Here is a 6,746-nt window from a genome sequence, read left to right on the forward strand (position 1 = left end):
TAATTGGTCCGCCAATTCTTGGTTTTCTGGTTCATAACATCTCCTACATTGGTATATACTCCCCTTACACTTATGATAACTTCCAGGTATTAAATGTACTTTGCATTTACTGCAGAAACGGTTGTTTGGGTCAGGCTGTGAATCAACGATTAAAATATATAAATCGACATTTTTGCAATACTTTTATATTTTGATCATTATTTTGTCGGTGTACATAATTTGTAAACTTTTACACTACTTATCCAAGTTATTGATTAACCATTGGTATATACATTTATATATTATTCCCCAATAATTTTCTTTCGTTCATCTGATGAAAACACGAGTGGCCTAAGTGGTCTTGTCACTACGAATCGCTAGATGACTAGGTATTGGAGTATTTTGCGGTGGCGCTAGAATGTTAACGTTAATTATACCTCCTCAAGCACAACTTTTATGAAAATAGGAAACACAAAAATTTAACTTGTGTCATAGAGACAGGTGACGGGTAACGACTCAGGGATGATCCATATTTTCAGTTCAAATTCAATAACTGGCTTGTGCAATTACATATTATTATTGCCATTACAACACCAAATTATAATGTATGATTATGATTATATTACGATGATACACTTGTTACCAGAAACAGTTACTAGTATGACAGTGCCAGCCAAAGAATTTACAACACTGTCGTCAGCTGTACTGACTGTCAACCAACAGATTGGTCGTATCGGTCAATAGCTACTAGTATTACTGCCGAATGATGTAGCTAGCTGAGCACGACGCCACCTAGTGGTAAGTGATATCTCAATATTATTTTCACTATGACCGCCGCCAAGGTGCAGATCATAAGCTCATGATATTTTCTGAATGTAAAGATCACTCAATCAACCAATCGTTACTAATGATGTGGATAACAGTTTATGGATACTTCCAGTGGGGTGGGGGTGGATTAGAACTCCATACATGATTATAATTACTTATTATCATAGACACTCGATCTGTATCCACCCCAAAGGAAAGTTTTTTGAAATTTTATATGAAAGGTATGTCCTTTCTTAAACCTGAGGACAATAAAAAGTACGCCTTTTCGCGCAGATCCTATCATTTTGTGTTTATGACAGTTGCGCCCCCGGCGGGGGTGGGGGATACTTACTCCAACTTTCGCAATCTTATCTTTAACTCCGCCTCCAACTTTTATGACAGCGTCCATAATCGGTCCAGCTGGTAGCATCACAGTGAATATTGGTATTATTGGTCCTAGTGCGACTGGAAAAGAAATTTGAAGGATTGTATACGTAAGCAGGGAAGGGACAGTATTCATGCATGTTTATGAATTAGATATGTATAACACTGATTGTTTTGAGCTATTATCGAATCCTACATTAAACATAAGACATACATTACACGTTCTTTACTACATTGTCATCTTTTTGCTATAATTATAATATTTCAATGCACTTGAGACAACGCTAACTCATAAAATGTACATTACACATGGGATAGCGATGAAATTTACATTATGTCTTCTTTGAAGGAACGAACCCTACTGCATGTAACACAGCTATGTGTTCATTCCCTACTCAATCTACATTCAGCAAGGTTACATGGACTGTAGATTCTATAGTTTAATCCCATGGGAGCCAGGAGAGCTGACAAATTACTATAGATTGAAACGAAACCTCTTTAGTGGTTTCGGTTTTTTGTGTGTTTTTTTTGTCGGTTTTTTTTTTTTTTTTTTGGGGGGGGGATGCGGAATTGTGACTTCTGCATATAGGAAAACATATACTAATTCTTGATACTGCGAAACAGTCATTATTGTTGATACTGATTTGTGATTACTCTATTGCTGATGTTTGTCAATATTTATTATTTATCCACTGTTTTTTGTTTGTTTGTTTTCGTAAACAAAACTAACTGAGCCTGAGCGCCCTTGAATTATGAACCGACAAACAGTTTCTGTGAAGTAGTTGAAAATATCAGATTTGGCCAAACATGACCTCCCCCCCCCCCCCCACACACACACAAACACAAACACATACACATACAAACACACAACGTCCATTGAAGGTATCAACGGAAACAGAAACAGGTAATATTATGGAACAGTTGGTATAAATATTTATAGATTCAAGCTACTGTGAGAACATAGACCGTCACCGAATTGAAAGACAGGTACGGACAGGTAACAAGCACCAAATTATACCACTGTGTGCCATAATCTACGGGCAAAACATACCCATACTTCTCCAACGTTTATGAATTAACTATTGAAGTGTAGCATAATATTCCAGGCTTTCACCGTGGAAACCGCCGGGGCGGTCGCGCTGCATGCAGATTTCATGATCTGCAATTAATACTACAAACAAGACCTATAATTGTTAATAGTAAACGTAACGTACAAAGTGTACTACGGTGGTAAAATTATAAACTCTCTACAGATACCTGACAGGTTCTTCAGGAAATGTCTCCGTTCTGAAACCCTGGTCCACACTGACTCGGCAGGTTGGCAACTGCTGATCACGATATAAGCACTTCTTTGTAAATAATCTGATAGAATATTATATTTATACCAATGGATGTAAATACAGTGTTAAACTCTTGCCCAACTATTCTGCTAATATGTGATTTAGGGTGATAAAGTTCATGAAAATCTCGAAGGTCAATGACGTATTGTTACACGCAAAAACTTAGCAGGGCAAAGGTAGAGTGATTGAACATTGAAACATAGTGGTATAGTTGATAAATGCATCGTTTATTAATAAGTGTACGATGAAACAATTAAAATACATTAAATTTGTGATGTCAACGCGAGATATATTTTTCCGAAATAAGACTTGCACGTGTTATTTCCTTTAATAATTAATTGTTTACATTGAAATAGTCAATTAATCGCAAAATAAACCATATATATTGGATTCTAGTACGCTTCTGTTTCGTCGTCTACTCTAGCTAGTCTAGTCATGTCGAGTCTCTATTCTAGTCTGGTCTAGTCTAGTCTAGTCTAGTCTAGTGTAGTGTAGTGTAGTGTAGTGTAGTGTAGCGTAGTGTAGTGTAGCGTAGCGTAGCGTAGCGTAGCATATTGTAGTGCAGTAGAGTCCAGTCCAGTCTAGTTTAGTCTAGTCAGTGCAGTGCAGTCTAGACTACAAATGTAGTCTAGTGTAGTGTAATGTAGAGTAGTGTAGAGCAGCGCAGCGCAGTGTAGTGCAGTCTAGTCTATTCTCTAGTCTAGGGTTATACCATTGAGTGTAGTGTAGTGTAGTGTAGTGTAGTGTTTGTAGTTTCGCTATGAAATAATACTCATCTTGGTAAGTTCGGTCCAATTACAACAGTCAATGTCGAAACTAATCCTAAGAATTTAACATAATTTGTGAAATAAACATTACACGTTGATTCATTGCGTAACTAAGTTGTTAGTTCACTGGAGTCGGGATTCGTTTCAAATTTTTCTTCTGATTTTTTATTTGGTGACACATCTTCACCGTCGTCTGGATTTGGATGACCTCTTAAAGCTAAATCTGACCCCGAACGCCACGTTTATCTTTATTAATTACTTTAATGAGATAAACCCATTATCGAAACACAATGTAATCTTTTAATACATACACGGGGATGTCACGAGACAATTCTGGATATTTCGCCAATTGTGAGGAGGTTATCGTACGTAAGTGATGCCAAGAATATTCCATTTTTATAGAGGTATGTAAGATGCCAAAGTTTGATGATCAAGTTCGTTGTATTAGACTAAATTAAAAACTATCCAATGTCACAAATCAAAGTCATGCTGAATGTCCCAAACGGTTGTTTATAAAATCATTCCTGTTTTAACTAACAATCATGATTTTACATTGTAACAAACTAGGGGGGGGGGGTGATGTTATAATGTTGTGTTGTCAGAACGACACCCCTCTATATAAATGACTCAAGACAAAATACCCCTTTATATAGACACTATTTTTTTTAAAGTTACTTCCTTCAAATAACACTTGACACTCTCAATGCTAAAAATAACAACCTGCGATGCCAAAATACACCCCTCCCCAATATAGCAATAGACAACTGTAATTGATTACTGCATGAATCTAAATTCAAAATTCATGTCATGAATAGAAAAAATTGGGATTAAAGAAACAATTAGATACTCATAGATGTGAGGTTTGTTCACAGCGATTTTTTTCTCATTCGTGGAAGACACTTTCCTGTAACAATACATGTAAGCTTACATATATTGAGTTGCTTCATGCATCATAGTCACAGATTATGTCAGAAGAGTACGGTACTACACACAGATACAGAAGAAGAAGTAAGCTATGCAGTTTTTGTCTGTCTCTCATAGATATCGATGGTGATTATACCTTCTAGTTGTAATTTGTGTGTCGGGTTTAAATGTAAACCCCCTTAAATAGTTTCGGCTGGACAAGCATGGGGCATATAACTTGGACGAAAGCACAGACGACATTCATTTATATACCCTTCTTATTGTTGTGCCTCATACTGATTGTCACTCCTAGAATGACAATACAGAAAAAATATAAAATGCACAAAAATATTACAAGCAAACCAGTATTTATTCATTGATCCATTGAAAGCTGATTAAGAATACTCTAGAAATGGTAAATAGCGTACACATCATGTAAAGACTAACAATTTATTCAAAGACGTTCGAACTTATACTTTTATTTGGATTAATTTCTATGTATCCTTGTGTGTTTACATCTTCTAGTATGTTGAGACATTGCCCCTAGTTCATTGCGTGACGTCATAGACCAATATCCCGGATGTATAATGATCTGTTAGATTTGTCGAATTTGCGTCTCCACAAAAAAGCCTGTTTTGGTAAGGATGATTTTTATATTGGGTTAGAATCGAGTTATAATGTAGTATTGACCAAAGCACATTTATTTATAAAGTACAGTTCACATACAATCGATCGGTTTGCTTTTCTCAACAGCATAGTCGAATGGCTTGATATTTTTGTTACAAAGAAGGATGTACCATCTTCTAGTAATTTGGGTGGCACTGTTTGCAGAAGCACACACCATTTTTGCACACATAATGACTTTTCTCATCAAAGACATTGCTACATTGTTTGCAGTATTCGTTGTATATCTGACAGAAAATGAAAGAAAAACATCATAGTTTAATGGGGTGGGGGTGGTGGTGTGGACAAAAGTAGATTTTCAATTGACCAACATAGTAGGATAAAGTTATAACTACGTTCTTACTTATTTCAATCTGTTGAAGTTAAATGTGACTCACCCCTAATTCAGTGTTTTCCCCAGATCTGCAGACCACATGGTCTGGACAAACGGACACAAAGACCTAAATGGGGCATTTGTATATTAACTGATGCGCACGATGTATTTTTCCGCATAGGAACGTAGTGGGGGTGGGGGGTGGACAAAAGTAGATTTTCAATTGACCAACATAGTAGGATAAAGTTATAACTACATTCCTATGCGGAAAAATACAAATGACGATATGAGGCCAATAAAAAGAGAACTGTTTCTAGTCAGCGTGCGCATCAGTTAATATACAAATGCCCCATTTAGGTCTTTGTGTCCGTTTGTCCAGACCATGTAGTCTGCAGATCTGGGAAAAACACTGAATTACGGGTGAGTCACATTTAACTTCAACAGATTGAAATAGTAGTAGTAGTAGTAGAATCATTTATTATAGTGACATGAGGTAAACAGAATACCACAAGAAAACAATTTACATTACACAACCTCCCAGCCAAATAGGCTTATATGTCACCTAAAGTTAAATAAAACATAATTAGAACAGATTGAGGAGCTTTTTTACAATTATATTATAATGAAAATATCATTTACAAGGCAAAAATAAGAGTTATGAATTAATGTACAAGTTGTCCCTTCTCCTTAAAAATGCTTTCTCAATAAATCTTGTCATTTTCCGCACTTTTCTTGCTACGAAGTACCTTAGTTTTTCGTTTTCAGGTAAGTCAGTGTACTCATCTCCAAAATCAAAAAAGGAAACCCGAAGGTCATTGTAAAAACTACAGTGTAAAAGAAAATGAACTTCATTTTCGACGACATCGTCATGGCAGAGGGTGCAAACTCTTTCAGATATCGGTTGTAATATGTAACTTTGCATTATTTTGTCTATATCAGCGTGTCTCGCAACGATGCTATGTAATTATAACCATGAACCCAATAATACATACCATAGATATTCCCGTGGTCTTGTAGAAGCACGGCTTACATTGGTATTTATCCTTCGCGTCGTCTGCTTTACATTTGTGATAGCATCCTGGCTGTAGATGTAGCTTACACATGGCACAGAAGCGATCGTCAGTTGCAGGCTGTCAAATAAAATGAAAAACACGAACAAAAGACATGATAATAAATTGATAGGAACGCAATTATTATCATATTGATTACTGTGTATAGCTCGTCATCAACAGTTTATTTTTGTAAATCTATGCTTTTCGTGAAGCAGGATACGACGAACATCCTAACTGTATCCCTTTTCTCGATAAAACGGTGATATATGAACGATTGGTATAAGTAAAAAAGGGGGCTAGTCTATTCGGTTTTATGGTGCACGTGGTCATGAATAAAAAAAACACACAAAGGCTAACAAAGCATGGTCATCACTATGTTACGAGCTTTATGATCAGTTGTTGATTAAAAAACAACTTGGCCTGTGCATCGTATAAATATTTTTATTGCTATTACGTCATCAAATTGTAATCATTACTATGACGTACTTGTCACCAGAAAAAGTTACAACAGTGAAGC

This window comes from Glandiceps talaboti, chromosome 6 (assembly GCF_964340395.1).
Source record: "Glandiceps talaboti chromosome 6, keGlaTala1.1, whole genome shotgun sequence".
Taxonomy (NCBI): Eukaryota; Metazoa; Hemichordata; class Enteropneusta; family Spengelidae; genus Glandiceps; species Glandiceps talaboti.